The following is a 19,606-nucleotide window of genomic DNA, read 5'->3' on the forward strand; positions in this document are numbered from 1 at the left end:
AGAAAATAAGAAACCAATCTAAACATAAAATAAATAATTAGAAACCTATCTATTTTTTTTCTATTCTGAATAATAGAAGGATGATTAAAGGTAATAAGATTAATCTTTTGAATGGAATAAAACTAAAATTCATCAACTCTATTTAGTGAGTTTGGCCTAATATTAATCCGTAATAATTCATTTCTAAAGCATAATCATAATAAACATAGAATCATCAAAATTATTGGTTTATGAGGATTAAGAAATATGTATCAAATGTCTCTCAATAGGAATTTTAATATGAATGTATCTACTTTACATCTTTGATTCAAAATTATAGATAGAAAAATCATATAAAATGATAGGTGTTTCGACATCCTCTTCCACATGGTTAATCTTGATCCAAAATTTGAGGATTATTTTTTTATCTTATTTGATCCTAACCATACTAATGTGTGCCTTAAGTGTGTTTTAGAATAATAGGTCTATAATTCAAAATGGAGTCCAATTCAAGGATTCTAACATGATTCAAACTATTTGTATTATGATTCTAATCAAAGATTAAAAGATCAAATGTATTAAGTATATTTTTTATTTCAATTAGTTTGTAACTTTCAAAATTGGGGTATGCCCCTTTTAATATGTAATTATATAGGACTAAGGTCCCAGACAAGACTTGAGATTTTCTTCTTCATTCTTTCCCGGACAATAATTTATTTTTATTTTTAAAAGAATACCATATCACATGAAATAGCTCAAGTTATAGCAAAACCATGTTAAAATAGCACCATATCACATTTAATAACTTAAATTATAAAATGTTATTTATAAATGACAAAAAAATAGTTGCATTAAATAATTTAATTACCTAAAATATTACCATGTTGTTAGTGTAGTTTTTTATTTTTCCTATTTTGCTAGGTTTTTTCTACACTTTTAATAATCTCGCTTAGGTTAATAAAGTATGTCTTATTAGGTGAATGGTTGTGAGGTGTCACCTTCCTACATGTGAGCATCCATTAGCTATCTTGGGAAGATACTTTGCTATCTTTAGTCCGATAGATGGTTGCTCCTCATTGGTTGGTGTTGCCACCTCCTCCCTCTTCCTAGCCTATATAAGCATGCTACCTGGCTTGTATTTGCATCTCTTATTTTTGCATCCTCTTAATGCTATTTTGCTTCTGGCATTTTCATTTCTCTCTTGGAGACTAACTCTATGTTGCTATTTTGATTTTGTATCATTTGCATTCATAGTTTAGATATTTATTCTTTGCGCTAGTTTTTTGGGTTATTAATCTTTTCAGATTCTAACATGGTATCAAAGCTTTTCTACGTGCAAGAGTAGATTTTAGTTTCCTTATTTGAGAGATTCAAGGGGGGGCGCTAATAAATCTTATTGTAAATTTTTGAAAAACCCAGTATGCTCTTCTCTCGCATCTTCAGATGATCTTGAGAATCAGAAAAGTTTGACAAAAACATTTTTAATCTCTAAGTGATTGCAACATTTCTAGTTGTTCCAATGCGTCCAGTACACTTGAGAAAGTCAAATTTGGTTTTCATTTCACTGAGATCAGAGATCATCATACAAGTTGCACAACTGGGGTTTCAATCTCAAATCTAACAACCAACTTGCATATTTGGTGTTTTCAATTAATATTGTAGGTTCCAACATGCCATTTATTGACTTAGGTAGCTGATTCAATCTTTTCATGATGTCGTTTGGTTGCTGGGGTCATTTTTTGGTTGTTAGGGCCATTTTTTGTTGTTAAAGGCATCAGATTTACACTACAGCTACATCTTCTATACATCAGCAAGAGAAACACTTTCTAAGTTTTGTTTGTAGTCCTGAAAAACCATTTGGGTATCTTTTAGATTTTTCATGCAATCTATATATTTCGTAGGATCGAGCACGGAAAGCTACAGCCATACCCCTCTCTATTGGTAGTCACAAATTTGAATGCAGTTTTCAAATGTCTCGTTCTTGCTCATACAAATTCTGATTTTGATGATTCTTATTATGACCTTAGCTATTTTTTTGTGCTCTATCCACTAGTGGAGTTGTTTTTTGATTTTCATGCATAAAGTTTTTAGAAATTGTAGATTCTTGGCCATAACTGTGCATAGTTCTCGTTTTGGAAACTTCAGAGGATCATAACTTTCTCATATGACCTCGTATCAAGGTGATTCTTTTTTTGAAAGTGCATGATTTTTTGAGTAGATCATAGTGGTGCTATTTGTTTCCTTGATTATTGTGCCTAATTTTCACTTTCAGCATATGCTCCTCATGAGGGTTTGTAATGCATTGAAATCAAGACCACTAAGTATTTCTTTCTAGTGGTAGTTGTAAATGTACTAAAATAAAGTGCCAAATCATATTTCTTTTTGGGGGGGGTGGGGTGTTCTTTGATTGAGTAAAAAGGGCTGGGGGCATTGTCATGGTTGGGTTCTCTTCTTTCTAGCATTTCTTCTCTGCATTTCTTCATCATGGATCAAACAAATATGCCCATCCTAACTCCATACAATTACTTTGCATGAAATCATGCATGACAATTCACTTAAGGAAAGCTGGATTAAATAGGATAACTATGAGACTTGAAATTGAACCTGATAAAGATGAAGATAAGCCTAAGTGGTTTAACAAATGTGATAAGGCATATGGAACATTGTGTTTGTCTGTTTCTCATGAGTTGCTATTTCACATTGAGTCTTTGGATACACCAAATGAAATATTGACAAAGCTAGAAACACTATTTGGCACACAAGATTCAATGAGGGGTCATATGTTGGAAAATGAATTAATTAGTTTAAGTCCAGGAAATTTCAACACAATCCAAGATTTCTTCACCAAATTGAAATCACTAAGGCTACAGTTAAAACAATATGGAATTGAAAAGAAAGATGAACAACTGATTCTTAGTATTCTCTCTAAGCTAAGTTTAGAATATTCTGTGTTTGTCTCTACCTTCTATGCTATTAAGGGTGCACTTGGTACTCAATTCACCATGCCATCTCTAGATGATTTTGCTATCAACCTCACTTGAGAATAGGACAAGCTAATCCAGATGGGCACTCTTAAGTCCTCTAAGTCACATACATTAGCTGCCAACCAAGGTAAAAAAGAACAAAAAGGACAAAGTAGTAACAACAATAGTAAGGATGAGAAACAAGATAATGAGAAAAAGAAGGATCAGATACCAATTGCTTCAAAAGCAACTATTGATACCTCATCCTCTAAGGGTGATAAGCCTAAGAAAGAAAAGGTTAAATGTGCCTATTGTAAAAGACCCGGTCATGATGAACATAAATGTTTGAAGAAACAAATTATCACTTGACATACATTCTTGAGAAGAATAATATTAGTTTTCCTAAGTCTATCAAACAAAGTTCTAATGAAGAGTCTAACAAGGCAAAAGAAAACAACAAGGGGAAAGGAAAGGGCAAGGCTCCTGTTGTAGTTGCTTTCGGGTGCTTCGCACCACATGGCTTCATCTAAGAAAGAACTTGCATCCTTGGAGCCATGTACTATGCCTTCTATTTTGATGGGTGATGACACTCCTGTTGAGGTGTGTGGGAGAGGCTCTGTTGATGTGGGGGATGGCACAGTCCATGATGTTCTTTTTGTACCCTCATTATCAACTAATCTCCTATCAATATACTAGATCACTCACACAGGTTCAAGCAAGCAGGTTGAGTTCACTCCTGATTTAGTGGAGATACGTGAGTTGCATAGTGATTCTGTAGTTGCAGTTGGGAGAGCAGATTATCAATCACGACTCTATCTATTTTCTCACTTTGTTCCTAATCCTCCTTCATTTGTTTTTCTCACTCACTTTAATGATGTGAGTAAATTATGGCATGAGTGGTTTGGCCATCTTAACTTTCGCTATTTGCATCAGCTCAACTAGCAGAGCATGGTCATAGGGTTACCTTCGGTTCAATTCTCAAGAGGTGTTTTCCAAGGTTGCATTCTTGGTAAGAATCCTAAGGAAAAGTTTGACAAAAGTAAGGTATGGAGAGCTTCACAAATACTAGAGTTTGTTCATAGTGATTTGGCTGGTCCATTTCAACATCCTTCTTTTAGCAGGGCCCGATATGTCCTCACATTCATTGATGACTTTTCTCAATATACATGGGTGTACTTTCTCAAATAAAAGTTAGAGGTATTTGATCATTTTCAAGACTTCAAAATTTTTGTAGAAAAGAAATCTGGGAAAGCCATCAAGGTTTTGCGCATAGACAATGGTGGTGAGTATATCAACCATTGGTTTGAAAGATTTTGCACTTTAGAGGGGATTGATTTACAACATTCAGTTCCATACAATCCTCAACAAAATGGTGTTGTAGAATGGAAGAATAGATCCTTGAAGGAAATGGCAAACTGTATGATTCACTCTAGATCTCTTGCACCACAGTATTGGGCAGAAGCCATTAACTGTGCTTGTTATATCCAAAACCGTGTTCCTCACTGAGCCTTGAAGGGAGTTACTCCTTTTGAAGCTTGGAGCAGTCAAAAATCATCAGTTAAGCACTTTCAAGTTTTTGGCTCCCCTGCATGGGCCCACATTCCTACAGAGAAACATAAGGCCTTGGATTTGCAAAGAAAACCTTGCATATTTGTAGGTTATCTTGATGGTGTGAAGGGTTATCGATTGCTCCACCCTACTACACATGAGTTATTCATTGAGAGGAGTGTTTAGTTTGAGGAGGGATCTTCAAGCTCACTTTCTATCACTTCTCCAACTCCTTCTACCTTGACATTAGAGTCACTTAGAATACATGACAGATCTTTTGATGAGTCAGATTCACCTGAACAGTCTTCTACCTCTACTTCTGATGCAGAAAGTGATTCAGAGGACTCACCTCCTTCCTCTCCTAGTCATCATTCAGAGGTTAATGATTCCCCTCCAGATTCTCCATCTTCCTATCCACTTTGGATTACATAGACCTTGCAGTATGTAGGTGATTAGGTTGGGGATCCATCAGACACTAGGAAAACTTAGTCACAATTACAGGATGCTCCACATGTCTTCATTGCTACTGCCTCAGATCCACAGTCCTTTCATGAGGCTTCTAGTATTCTTGAGTAGGATGCAGCTATGCAGGAAGAGTATAGTTCCTTGATGAGGAACCACACTTGGGATCTTGTCCCTCTTCCTAAAGGAGGAAAACTTGTTCAATGTAAGTGGAGCTACCGAACAAAATTTGAAGCAGATGGGTTAGTTGACAAACACAAGGCTCACTTGGTTGCCAAAGGATTCTCCCAGGTTTTTGGGATTGACTACTCTGAAACTTTTGCACCAGTTGCCCAAATGAATTCCATTCAAATTATTCTTGCCATTGTTGCAGCTAATCATTGGGAAGTACATCAGATGGATGCGAAGAGTGCTTTTCTTCATGGTGACCTTCATGAGGAGATCTACATAAAGCAGCCACAAGGCTTCCTTCAGGATTCTTCACTTGTGTGTCATCTTCAAAAGTCTCTCTATGGCCTCAAACAGGCTCCTCGAGCCTAGTATGCCAAGATGGACTCCTTCCTTCTATTAGTTGGGTTCACTCAGTGCCATTTTGATCCTAATGTCTACATTTTGCAACAGGGTGATTCACTTCTATTTTTTGTTTTTGTTTGTTGATGATCACAGGAAGTTCTTCACCCACCATTAAGACTGTCAAAGTGGCCCTTCAGGACAATTTTTCGATGACTGACTTGGGCTTGTTGCATTAATTTCTTGGGATTGAGATCCTTCAGTCTCCTTTTAGGATCACCATCACACAGTCCAAGTATTCTCTAGAATTACTCTCAAGGTTTCATATGGCTGACTGTAAGCCTGCTCTAACTCCCTTCCTTTTTGGAGTCAAACTTGAGGCTCAATGTTCTCCACTTTTTGATGGCACTTTGTACCGCCAACTTGTTGGGAGTCTCATTTATCTGACTCATATGAGACCTAACATCTCCTATGTTGTAGGCATGGTCTCTCGATTCATGCAGGAGCCCCATGAACTATACTGGAAAGCAACCAAGCAGATCCTTCACTACATTCAGGATTTTCATAGTTGTAGGATTCACTACACAGGAGGTATTGAGCTTAATTTGGTGGGCTACACAGATTCAGATTGGGTAGGTGATTCTGAGGATTGCAAGTCTACTTCAGGGTATAGCTTCTCACTTGGGTCAGGTCTTGTTTGTTGGTCGAGCAAAAAGTAGTCTGCTATTGCTCTATCTTCTACTGAGGCTGAGTATCGAGGGGCTATAAATGCCGCCATTGAGGCCATTTGGCTTCAACATCTTCTCACTGAGTTTGGTATCCAGATTAGATGGCCATCAATCATATTTTGTGACAACCAGAGTGCCATTCAGATCTCACAGAATCTGGTTCATCATCAGCGGACCAAACACATAGAGGTCCACATGCACTACATTCGGGAGCTCATCCATGGTCATGTCATTGACCTTCGCTATTGTCTGACTTCCAAGAAAGTTGCTAATATCTTCACCAAACCCTTCACTAAGAGCAAGTTCCTTCATTTGCGAGCTTTGTTGGGGGTGTGGGATGCTTCATCTTTTGGGGGGGCCTCCTCCTCTCACTTGGAGTCCTAAATTTTTTTTGGGGGGTCTCTTTTCTCTCTCTTTTGGGAAATCTTATGTACATGGGTACCTCATTAGGCTTGACTTGCTGGGACCCATTTCTACATCCACCTAAGCTTCACTTTTGGGGGGGTGTTAGTGTAGTTTTTTTATTTTTCCTATTTTGCTAGGTTTTTCCTACACTTTTAATAATCTCGCTTAGGTTAATAAAGCATGTCTTATTAGGTGAATGGTTGTGAGGTGTCACCTTCCTACATGTGAGCATCCATTAGCTATCTTGGAAAGATACTTTGCTATCTTTAGTCCGATAGATGGTTGCTCCTCATTGGTTGGTGTTGCCACCTCCTCCCTCTTCCTAGCCTATATAAGCATGCTACCTAGCTTGTATTTGCATCTCTTGTTTTTGCATCTTCTTAATGCTATTTTGCTTCTAGCATTTGCATTTTTCTCTTAGAGACTAACTCTGTGTTGCTATTTTGATTTTGTATCATTTGCATTCATAGTTTAGATGTTTATTCTTTGCACTAGTTTTCTGGGTTATTAATCTTTTGAGATTCTAACACATGTCACATGAAATAACTCAAATTATAAAGTAGCCACCCTAAAATGGCACCATGTCACATTAAATTATAATTTATTTTTTATTGGTAAGAGGCCGAAGCCATGATTAATTATTATTATGTGTTGTTATTAATTATTATTATTTATTAAAATTGAGTAGAATTGAACCCAAGACCTTCGAGATAAGAGGCTCACAATTTACCATTGTGTTGTAGGCTCTTTCCTATTTAAATTATAAAATATTATTTTATATAATTAATTATCATATAAAATATTATAAACAAGCTTAACTAGTAAAAATTTAAAATCACCTTTGTAATCAGTGTTTTTTCAAATAGGTTAAATTATAAAACATTTTTAATAATTAAATGACACAACATTAAACAAAGTGCATCAACTTCAACGATGTCTCAACTCAGATAGCTATGAACTCTCCTAATTGTCAATAAAAAAAATTATACTCAAATTAAATAATTTAATTATTTAAAATTTCACCTTTACAAACATTAATTTTTCTTTTAAAATCACACTATGTCACATTACTCAAATTATAAAAAAGTCACCATGTCTCGTTAAATAGCTTAAATTATTTAAATATTATTTATAATTAAAAGTCACAAAACATTATAAGCAAGGTTCTCTTAAATTTCACTATCACATTAAATCATTTAATTATTTAAAATTTCACATTTAAAATTTAATTTAATTTTTTTTTTTAATATCTCCATGTCACATGAAATAGCTCAAATTATAAATTAGCCCAACCACAATAAAATACTTAAATTATAAAATATCATTTAATATAATTAAATAACATTATAAACATTATAAACAAGGTTAATTTTTATTAAATAAATCACTTTTACAATCACCTTTTTTGAATTTTTCAAACTTCTCTCATATTAAATAGTTTAAGTTATAAAACATTTTTATTATATGATAGTGAACATTATAGGCAAGCTTCTCTTAGTTTTAAGAATATGCGTTCTCACATTCTCTACTAACAAGGACAACCACATGAAGGTGGAAGCTTATATGGTCTTTCCTAATAGACCTAAGACAACCACAACATCACACAGAAAAGCCACAACCCATGACACAAAACAATCCAAGAATTTATTTGATTATTTAATCATTTACATTACCATGAACTCACTTAATGAATGTATTTATTTTAAATTACATGTAATTGCTATCTTTTCATATTATATTTTAAAGCTATTAATGATGGTCCAAAAAAATAGTTTTTAAGCATATCTCTATCCATTTACTTTATTGTGTCAAAAAACAAATCTGTCCTTTGTATCATGTTTGCATATCAACTTTGAAAATATGGATTTAACAATTGTGCAAAAAAAGTTATATCATGAATTGAATTCATAAATAAAAATCTCACCATGTCACATAAAATAACTCAAATTATAAAATAGCCCAATCACAATAAAATAGAAGGGGAGATTTGCCTCATAATTGTAGTTGTAAAAATCTTGAAAATTGTGAGAATGCATAAATTACTTTACTTAATTGTATGGTTAGGGATGTTTTTGGTTCTCTTTATCAAAGGGTGTTGGCTTTTAACAAAACTATTTTTTCTTTAATATTGCTTTTCATAAGCTAGTAGTAGGCTCAACATTTCAAGAGCTTTCCAATTTCTATGCTAAGTATAAATTAACCTTTTTCACAATGCAAGGGAAGAATACAACTAGAATATTGATGAAAAAAAAGAATCCATTCAAGAATTGAAGAAGCAACTTCAAAATAGGGAAGAAGAAGGGAAAATATGCAATGATTTAATAGCTTTGCTCAATGATAAAATGTCCCTAGGTTTCAATGACCATATATGTTGTAAACCTAACCTTTTTCTCAGTTTGGAAGTGGAATCAAAATTAAATGTTTGTCAAGGCTCTTCAATGATGATAGTAGTGGCTATATTGACCCTAATTTTTTGATATTGCTATCAGGATTTAACTTTGCAATTTTTGAGTCAAACTTATTGACCCATCTTTCATGAGTAGTGATTCACATGAGTCCATCTCTCATGAGATTAAATAGATACTCAGCACTCATGAGATCTAGGTGATGCTCACAGAGGTGAAGCATTGAGACTTCCTAGGACGTCAACCATCTTAGTACTACTCTAGCTTGAAAACAGTTAACTGCAAAGTTTCCTCCATGGTTAAACCCACTCTTCTTGCAACCCCATTTGCAAAACCTTAATGAAGTGTTGTGCCTTATGAACCATTCATTAGAAAGTCCCTTAAGCTCATCAACTTATAATTAGGAGATATTCTCCACAACAAGTCAAACTATGATATGGCTATCAGGATTTTACTATGTAGTTTTTGAGTCAAACTCATTGACCCATGTTACATGAGTGGTGGTACACATGAATCCATCTATCATTAGAATAAATGGAACACTTAACACTCATTGGATCTAGGTGATGCTCACAGAGGTGAAGCATCACGACTTCCTAGGAGGTCACCATCAAAACCTTCACCAAGTGTTGTATCTTATGAACCATTCATTAGAAAGCCCCTTAAGCTCATCAACTAATAGTGAAGCAACTATTTTGATAAGAATGATTGTTTTGATAAGCACAATTGCTTCACTTTTAGTCTAATCAACCATATTACATGAAATAGCTCAATTTATAAAATAGACATGTTAAAATTAACCTTTACAAACAAGCTTCACTTAAAATTCACTTCACATCAAATAAGTTATTTATTTAAAATTTCACCTTTACAATCATTTATTTTTATTTTTAAAATAGGTCATATCACATGAAATAACTCAAGTTATAACATATCCATGTTAAAATGACACCATATCACATTTAATAACTTAAATTATAAAATGTTAGTTATAAATGACAACAAAAAACTAGTTGCATTAAATAATTTAATTACTTCAAATATCACCTTTGTAGTCATTTAATTTAATTTTAAAAATATCCCCATGTCACATGAAATAGCTCAAATTATAAAGTAGCCACCTTAAAATGGCACCATGTCACATTAAATAATTTAAATTATAAAATATTATTTTATATAATAAATTAACATAGTATAATTAATTTGATTAGGTTTCCACAATCCATCAGCTTTTTCCTTTTATTTTTTGTCTTCTCCTCTATCCACCTCCCTTCCTTCCAACTTTTTCCCTTATTAACCCCCTGACTGGCCTGATCTGCTCACTTTTTCATTCTTGCATTCTCTCATCCTGATGATGGATCACAGAGTGTGATCCGAAACGTTGATGCTAAAAAAACGTACACAATCAAATCCAGAAGCAAAATTTGATAGTATAATTAATTAACATATAAAACATTATAAACAAGCTTAACTAGTAACATTTTAACTATAAAAAAATCATCTTTGCAATCCACTTTTTTCAAATAGCTTATATTATAAAACATTATTTATAATTAAACGACGCTACAAAGTGCATCAACTTTAATGATGTCTCAACTCATAGCTATAAGATCTCCTAATTATCAGTCAAAAATTTATACTCGTATTAAATAATTTAATTATTTTGCAATCATGTTCAATTTATACTCCTATTAATTAATTATTAATATAATAAAATGTTTCGCCAAGTCTTTTTATTTTTGCAATCACTAATTTTTCTTTTAAAATCATACCATGTCACATTACTCAAATTATAAAATAGTCTCATTAAATAGCTTAAATGATTAAAACTATTATTTATGATTAAAAGTCACGAAACATTATAAGCAAGCTTATGTTAAATTTCACTATCACATTAAATAATTTAATTATTTAAAATTTCACATTTTAAATCTTTAATTAAAATTTTTAAAATATCTTCATGTCATATGAAATAGCTAAATTTATAAAATAGCCCGACCACAATAAACAACTTAGATTATAAAATATTATTTAATATTGTTAAATAACATTTAAAATGTTAGAAATAAGGTTAATTTTTGTTAAAAAATTTGTCTTTGCAATCATATTTTTTTATTTTTCAAACTTCATGAAAAAAAACACAACCCATAACACAAAACAATCCAAGAATGAATGTATTTATTTTACATTACATGTAAGTGCTATCTTTTCACATTCTATTTTAAAGCTATTAAACCTTTTGTTATGTCATAATGATGGTCCAAAATAATAGCTTTTAAGCATATCTTTATCCATTTACTTTATTGCGTCAAAAAACAAATTGGTCATTTGCATCATGTTTACATATCAACTTGCAAAACATTTATTTGACAATTGTGCAAAATAAAGTTATGTCATGAATTGCATTCATAAATAAAAATCTCACCATGTCACATAAAATAACTGCAATTATAAATTATTTAATATAACTAAATAACATATGAAACATTTTAAACAAGGCTAATTAGTATTCAAATTAGTAACTATGTAGTTATAAAAAGTTCACCATTGCGATCACATTTTCTTATTTTTCAAACTTCACTCAGCTTAAATAGTTTAAATTACAAAATGTTATTATTAAATGACACAAAATATGATAAGCAAGCTTCCCTTAGCTTCAAGAATATGTGTTCTCATATTCTCTACTAATAAGGCCAACCACGTGAAGGTGGAAGCTTAGATGGCCTACCCTAAGAGACCTAAGACAACCACAACACAACACAACATCACACAAAAAAAACACATCCCATGATACAAAACAACCCAACAATTTATTTTATTATTTAATTGTTTACATTACATGTAAGTGCTAATTTTTCATATTTTATTTTGAACTTATTAAGGCTAATGTTATGTTGTAATGATGGTCAAAAAAATAGTTTTTTTTCAGAATATCTATATCAACTTATTTTAGTTATCATGTTTACATGTCACCTTTGAAAATATGTATTTAATAATTGTGCATTGAGTTGTATTCATTATGATTTTACATGTCAACGTTAGTTTGACAATGATGATTTAAGATTTATTTATTATTTTATGAATTGGTGTATTTAATAATTGTGCAAACAAATTATGTCATGAATTGCATTCAGTAAGTGAGTTCATATTGTGTTTAGAAGCGTAAATTATGATTTTAATAATTATGTAATGTAAATATGAAAATCATAATTTACGCTTCTAAACACAATATGAACTCACTTGCTAAATGTAATTCATGACATAATTTGCTTGCGCAATTATTAAATACACCAATTCATAAAATAATAAATAAATCTTAAAATTACATGTAAGTGCTATCTTTTCATATTCTATTTTAAAGCTATTTTTTATGTTGTAATGATGGTCCAAAAAAATAGTTTTTAAGCATATCTTTATCCATTTACTTTATTGTGTCAAAAAACAAATTGGTCATTTGCATCATATTTACATATTAGCATTGAAAATATGTATTTAACAATTGTGCAAACAAAGTTATGTCTTGAATTGCAAAAAAACATGTCACATAAAATAACTCAAATTATAAAATAGCCTAATCACAATGAACAATTTAATTATAAAATATTATTTAATATAACTAAATAACATATAAAATATTATAAACCTTCACCTTATCATATTTTTTTAATTTTTCAAACTTCACTCACATTAAATAGTTTAAATTACAAAACATTATTATTAAGTGACACAAACTATGATAAGCAAGCTTCCTTGGCTTCAAGAATATGTGTTCTCATATTCTCTACTAACAAGGTGGAAGCTTATATGGCCTTCCTTAAGAGACCTAAGACAACCACAACACAACACAACATCACACGAAAAAAACACATCCCATGACACAAAACAACCCAACAATTTATTTTATTATTTAATTATTTACATTCATGAATGTATTAATTTTACATTACATGTAAGTGCTAGTTTTCCATATTTTATTTTGAACTTATTAAGGCTATTGTTATGTTGTAATGATGGTTAGAAAAATTAGTTTTTAAGAATATCTTAATCAACTTATTTTAGTTATCATGTTTGCATGTCACCTTTAAAAATATGTATTTAACAGTTGTGCAAACAAAATTGTGCCATGAATTGCATTCATTGTGATTTTACATGTCAATGTTAGTTTGACAATGATTATTTAAGATTTATGTATTATTTTATGAATTGGTGTATTTAATAATTGTGCAAACAAATTATGTCATGAATTGCATTCATTAAGTGAGTTCATGTTGTGTTTAGAATGATAATTTATGTTTTATGAACAATGCTAGTTTGATAATGATTATTTAGGATGGTCTACTATTTTATAAATTGGTTGTTAATTCATTAACGAATAATTTATCATTATTAAAATCAAAATTAGTAAATTGGAAAAAAAAAAAAAAAAAAACAAAACAAAACAATGCAAGGGAATACAAGCGACATACCTTAAAGAATGGCCTTGGCCTATAAACCATTCTTTAAGCTGTCAAAAAAAAGAGAAGACTGTAAGGGATGACCATGGCCAATGGGCATTCCCTTTAGTCTTTGAAGGGGCTTTTAACCCCTTCCAATAACTTTTTTTTTATTGAGCACTGTATATTTACATGTTACAAAACTACTAGATCAATGTTTGATCAAAATATTACAAGGAAATGATAAATGATCATCAATCAGATCACTTGCTACTCTGAATCTATACCAGCACCTCCTATGATTGTGGCTTCAAAGTGGTGGAAATTGATGAGCTGAAGAAGTCTTGTCTCTCTCTCTCTCTATCATTATCAATCAATCTCAATTGCAATATCATTTATGTTTAGAAGAGCAATGTAATGAAATTATTGTGAAAAAACATATAGAACAAGGGAAGATACTAAAAAATTGGTCAACTAAAAAATTAATATCAAGAACACATACATACCAAATCTCCTTTTTCTATTCTTTTAAGAGTCAATCGTGAATCAGAAGGCAGAGACCTTAAAAATAAAATCAAAGACAGACCCAGATGAAAATAAAGTTTGGCCAATGCTATTAAAAACAAATTAACAATACCCTAAAATAAGTTAAGTAAAAGAAGAATTCAATTTTATAAAATGCTACATACTTGGAAGAAGAAATTGCCCTAAGTTGCACAAACAAAAGGTGGATGGAAAAGCCAGCGTGCACGCTGTAAACAATCAAACGAATCAAAGACCTCAAAAAAATTGGACACACAAAAATGACGAAAGAACAGAACACATAAAATTGAGAGTAGAGAGAGAAATGAACACAATGAAAGAATATATGTAACCAAAATTTTAAAAACTCCACTCCTCTCAACGGCTATTTAAAAAAATCAAAATTAATTTAAAATTTAAATAATTAAATAATTATTAAGAATTTATTTCACTTAATTTGAAATGCTTATTCAGCTTCTCTCAATGGCTATTTAAGAAATAATAATTATCTTAAATAATATATAGATAATTAAATTAATAATTTTGAGTGGTAGTTTTTATTTCAAGTGACATTGGTAATTTTTTTTACAAGTGAATGGTAATAATGATAGAAAGGTTTAGAATATTTAAAATATTTTAAGTATATTCTTATTAAGTTATAGAGAAAGTGTATCAATGTAATGTTATAATTAATTTTGCATTCCGCTTCATTCAAAATTATATTAAATTTTAATCTTTTTTTACGCCAAAGGCATCCCTTTTCTAAGGTCTCAAAACATCATTTTAAAATCAACGATCAATATTGATTAATATAAGATGCAAGATGATTGAAATAATCTCAATTGTTAATTTCAAAACATGAAAATAGGCATGTCAAATATGCAATTCCTCACAAGTGTAGTCCTTCGGAATGTTTTATTACATTTGTCGTTGAGTGTTTTCAGAATAGAAAAGTCTAATTTGAAATTCTTAATTCTTTTCTCCCTGCATGACAAGTGTAGTCCTTTCTAATTTTTTAAGTATGGGACGTGTTTGATTTACATCTTCTATATTCTATAAAGGTATTCTTGCAATCTTGTAAGTTTCATTCCTTCAGGGCCCGTTTGGTAGCTGGAATTAGAATGGAATTGGCATTCAGAATTCTAAAAAAATTTTAATCCATTGTTTGGGTCTGCACAATCAGAATTGGAATTGGAAAAAAATGGAATCCGGTATCCCCATTTGACCCCCAAAACAAGAATTCCAAATTCCTTCAAAATACTTGTTATTTGGAATTCCCGTTTTAATTCCCATTTTAATTCCCATTTTTTGAAAATGAGGATTTCAACTAAAGTAAAATTTAATTGGGTTTGACTTCCGAATGCCCATTTGGGGGCACTTTTTTTTGCACTTTTTAAATTTATTTTTTTTAAATGGGGGGAAAAATTTTCACTATTACTTGCTCATATATTTGCCACTATTGAGTAATTTATCAAGCTTTTTCCACCTGATCTGCCTCAATAGTTACTGCAAAAAAGTTTGGTGAAATAACTTTTTCACATACATTGTTTCTTAGTTAAATGAATTGTATGCAGGACAAAAACAATATACTTTGTTGATTTTTTTCTGGCGTAAAAGTGTTTCCAGGTAAGATTTCGTACAATTTTAATATAAACATTTAGACTTTGTACCTGTGAGTTTGAATGTTGTGATGATCAAATTTTTTATTGGATCTCTACAAATATATATTTTTTAATGGGATGTTTTTAACTCTTATTTCATCAATTCTTGTGATTCAGATTTATTCAACGAGACTTGAACAATATACATATTTCATATCAGTAATTATGTGAATTATAATCAATGGTATTTTTTTTATAGAGCAAGAGTCATAAAAGTTTTAGTATCCATAAGTACAATATCGTCCTCATCTGTTATGATAATGTTTACTTTCAACATGACTTAATCTTTTTATACTTGTTAAAAATGTTTGGACTTCAACAAACCAAATAAGTATTGAATTTTTTTGCATGATGATAATGCTACAACTGGATGATAATATTTTTCATGTTATTTTGGCTAGTATTCCAATTCCACAATGTACAACCAAATAGAGGAAATCTGTATTCTCACAATGAATTCTTGGTCAACCAAACAGTCCCAAATTGGATTCTCTAATCATAATCTGGATTCCAAGTTCCAGAATCCCAAAGCCAGCATTCCGAATGCCAATGCTTAATTTATATTCCAGCAACCAAACGGGCCCTCAGTTCGGCATTGCAAGCACAAGAAGCAGACTTTATGCCGGTAAAGAAAGAGAGGGTTACACCATCCAAGAAACCTAGAAAATGTTCCCAACTCATGAAAGAGGAATCGAGTTCAAACCATGAAAGTTGCAAATATTTGAATGGTAAAAACGAAGATGCAGCATTCAAGAGCAAATCGAATAGCTCAGCATGTGCTTCTTTTTTGGATCCAGTCTCCAGCTACAAAATCTTGTCAAGGACAAGCAGGGGAATTCGATTTTCTAGCTTCAGGATGTCCTTCAATATTGGAAAACCCATTGATTTAATTTGATTCTTGTCAAAAAGGGGTTTGAAATACATTTCATCAGAAGAATTAGACTGATCTTTGCTTGTGAAAGTCCTAAGTAGAAAGGAACCGTCGAAAAGCATCATCCACGCTAGGGATTCAAAATCATACTGGATAATTTTCTCGTATTTGTCTCTAATTTGACCATCCATTTTCTCGATCTTTGTGATGAAAAAATTGATGTCTATTTTTCCAGGGAATCGCTTGATCATTCTCTGAGCAGCACGCATGTTGTGGATCTCCATGCCCTAGAGATTTGTGGTGTGTTGGTAATAGGGGCCGATGGAAACCTCTTGCGGGAGATAAGCATCATGCTTCAAGTCGATGAGAATTTTGGGAACGGTGAAGATAGAAATAGTTGAAGGGTGGGAGATGCATCGTTGATCTTGAAGGCCTTATTTTATGTGAATCAACCATTCACCTTGCTCGATTACTTCGCTAGGCTCTTCACTGAAGCGCAAAACCATGAAATGTGGATGCTGTGGAAATTGAACTTGGGTTGCGGTGAACTCAATTATCTGTTACACACCATAGCTCCTCATAACCTATAAGAAATTTTTGATAACATAATTAGATTGTAAACTGATGAAATTATCTAATCTTAGAAATTTTTATAGCTTCAATATGTGTCATTGCTATGAATTACTTTCCAACATTTAAATTTTTTTTTTTTTATTTATATTAAATTATAGTGAAATTCTCTATTTTGATTCCAAATAATTAATTACCTACTTTAAATGCACTTCTGAGCTAAAATATATGGAAGATAATATATATATGTTTCTGTCCAAATCACACTTTGTTTCTTTCAAATGATTCTTGCATGTGTTATTAGTTTCTTTATCAAGAACTAAGCAATTTCCAACATGAATTCAATGGGTCTATTGAAAGGTATTTGTATGCTACATAAACTTTTTTACTTATATTTTTTCGAATATATGGAATTGGTTTTTTTTTTTAAATGTCATTTCTTACAAAATTATAACATAACATATTTATCTTCGACATCCTTATTGCAAACTTAGGTACAATCACTAGTTGTTATCTATGATGACCTATAAAAAATTCCATAGATGATACTTCTAATATTCCCTAATAGAATAAGAAATTTAGAGATTAGGCTATGTATCAACAATGTTGAATTGAGCAAGGTGAATATGTGAAACCTGAATGAAGACAATAAGAAAGTGTATTGTGTATCATATTGGTCATTATTTGGCATCAGTGAAATGCCATCTACCACAAGTCATGAAGGATTTTGACACATTATAACTACCATTCCCACCATGTAATTTACTCTTCCACCATCTTCATTTGTTATGCTCAATGGTCAAAACATTATCAACCTAGTCGAACTCCTTTTGTGGATGCATCAAGGTAAAGTATTTATATTTTGCATTCCACAATCATATGAAGTGGAACACAATGTTAATTTCTTTTTTAGGAAATGATATTTTAGGCCTTGTTATACTTTTCTGTCATTTTTAGGAAATGAAAATGTTATCTTATTTTTCTTCTTCTACTTGCATTTGGGTTCTCAATTTTCATACTCATCAAAGCCTCGCATTTCCAAAATGTCTCAATGTGTATGTAAATGTATATATTGTTAGTTCATGGCATCCAAGTGTATATGCAAAATTTTCACCTTGAAATTCACCATTAATAGTAATCTTTTTCAACAAATGAAATTTTCAGAGTCAATACAAGTTGTTCGATTCATGATTGAGGCATATTAGATTGAGAAGAGAGTTTTATATTTTCTAAGTAGATCATGGTGAGGGTGTGTGTTGCATTTAACCATGAGTAGTAGTTTATGTTGGGGCCCTTTTTTGGTATGAATGAATATCATCCAAATAGATAGTTTCTCAACAGACTGATTTAGTGAGGATGTGTGCATTATCCGATTATTATTATTATTATGACATATGCAAGATCTTTTCAATTTTATATGCATGTATTCTATTTATTTATAATCGTGCATACAAAAGTGAATTTACATACCCTTTGATTTGGTGTGAAAGTTGTGCCTCATAAGTGACCTGTTAAGTGTAAAATGATTTTAGATGTCACACTTCACTCATAAAATTCCTACAAATATTCAAGTAGCATTGAGTCAATGGAGAATTAAGATATTATTCAAGAAAATGTCTACTTCTTGCTAATTTGGGATAAGGTATCAAAATTAAATAGTTGTATCTAGGTACGTGATATACATGGTTTCTAAAAGGAGCACATTAGTTGAAGTCAAGGTTTGTGAAGCCCATTGATTCCCACTTCTCTCAACCCCCTAGATGATTATTCTCTCTTGGAATATCAGGGGGTTGAAAAACATCCCTAAACAAAAGGTTGTTCATAGATTAATTGAGCGTCAATCTCCAAATATTGTTTTCATTGAGGAAACCAAACTTATAATTGATGGTTTCACTAGCTACGCTCCAAAGTTGTGGCCCCATGGTTTATGGTAGGGAGTGGGTGCTCAAGGTAGCTCTAGGGGAATTTCCTTTCTTTGGAATCTAATGAAGGTGTCACCTTTGTGGTGGATTTTGAGTAGGTCTTCTATTTCTTTGATTGCTTCCCACTTTGAGACTAGAGAAAGGTGCATGTTTTCTAATTTTATGCTCCTAATGATTTGGTGGGTAAATCTCTTATGTGGTCTCACATCACCTTTTTTCGTTCCCTAGATTATTTCTTTCATTAGATTGTGGCTAGAGATTTTAATGCTATAATTAGTTTAGATGAAAAAAGAGGTGAGGTAGCTTGATTGGACCCTTCCTCAAATATGCTAAGAGATAACATCAGTATCTTGAATCTCATTGATGTTAAACTTGGCAATGGTACTTTCACCTAGAATAATAGAAGGAGCAGGATTGAGGCTATTTCTGAAAGGTTGGATAGGTTCTTAGTTTCTTGTTATTGGATGGATGTCAAGTGGTCTACCAGATCATAAATTCGTAATTGGAGAAGCTTTGATCATTGGCCTATTAGGGTTCATATGGTTTGTGGAAGATGATAGGAATTGGATTTTTCATTTAATCCAAATTTGAATTTTTTTGCATTTGTGTCAAATTTGGAAAAAATGT

At 31.8% G+C, this 19,606-nt stretch overlaps 1 pseudogene; it reads right to left on the reverse strand.

Moving 5' to 3' along the window:
• Positions 1–16,174: 16,174 nt before the first annotated feature.
• Positions 16,175–16,993, reverse strand: LOC149538139 (putative UPF0481 protein At3g02645; annotated as a pseudogene).
• Positions 16,994–19,606: the final 2,613 nt, after the last annotated feature.

The sequence above is a fragment of the Cupressus sempervirens genome, chromosome 9, assembly GCF_028749045.1.
Source record: "Cupressus sempervirens isolate cs-2001-9-10 chromosome 9, ASM2874904v1, whole genome shotgun sequence".
NCBI classification, from domain to species: domain Eukaryota; kingdom Viridiplantae; phylum Streptophyta; class Pinopsida; order Cupressales; family Cupressaceae; genus Cupressus; species Cupressus sempervirens.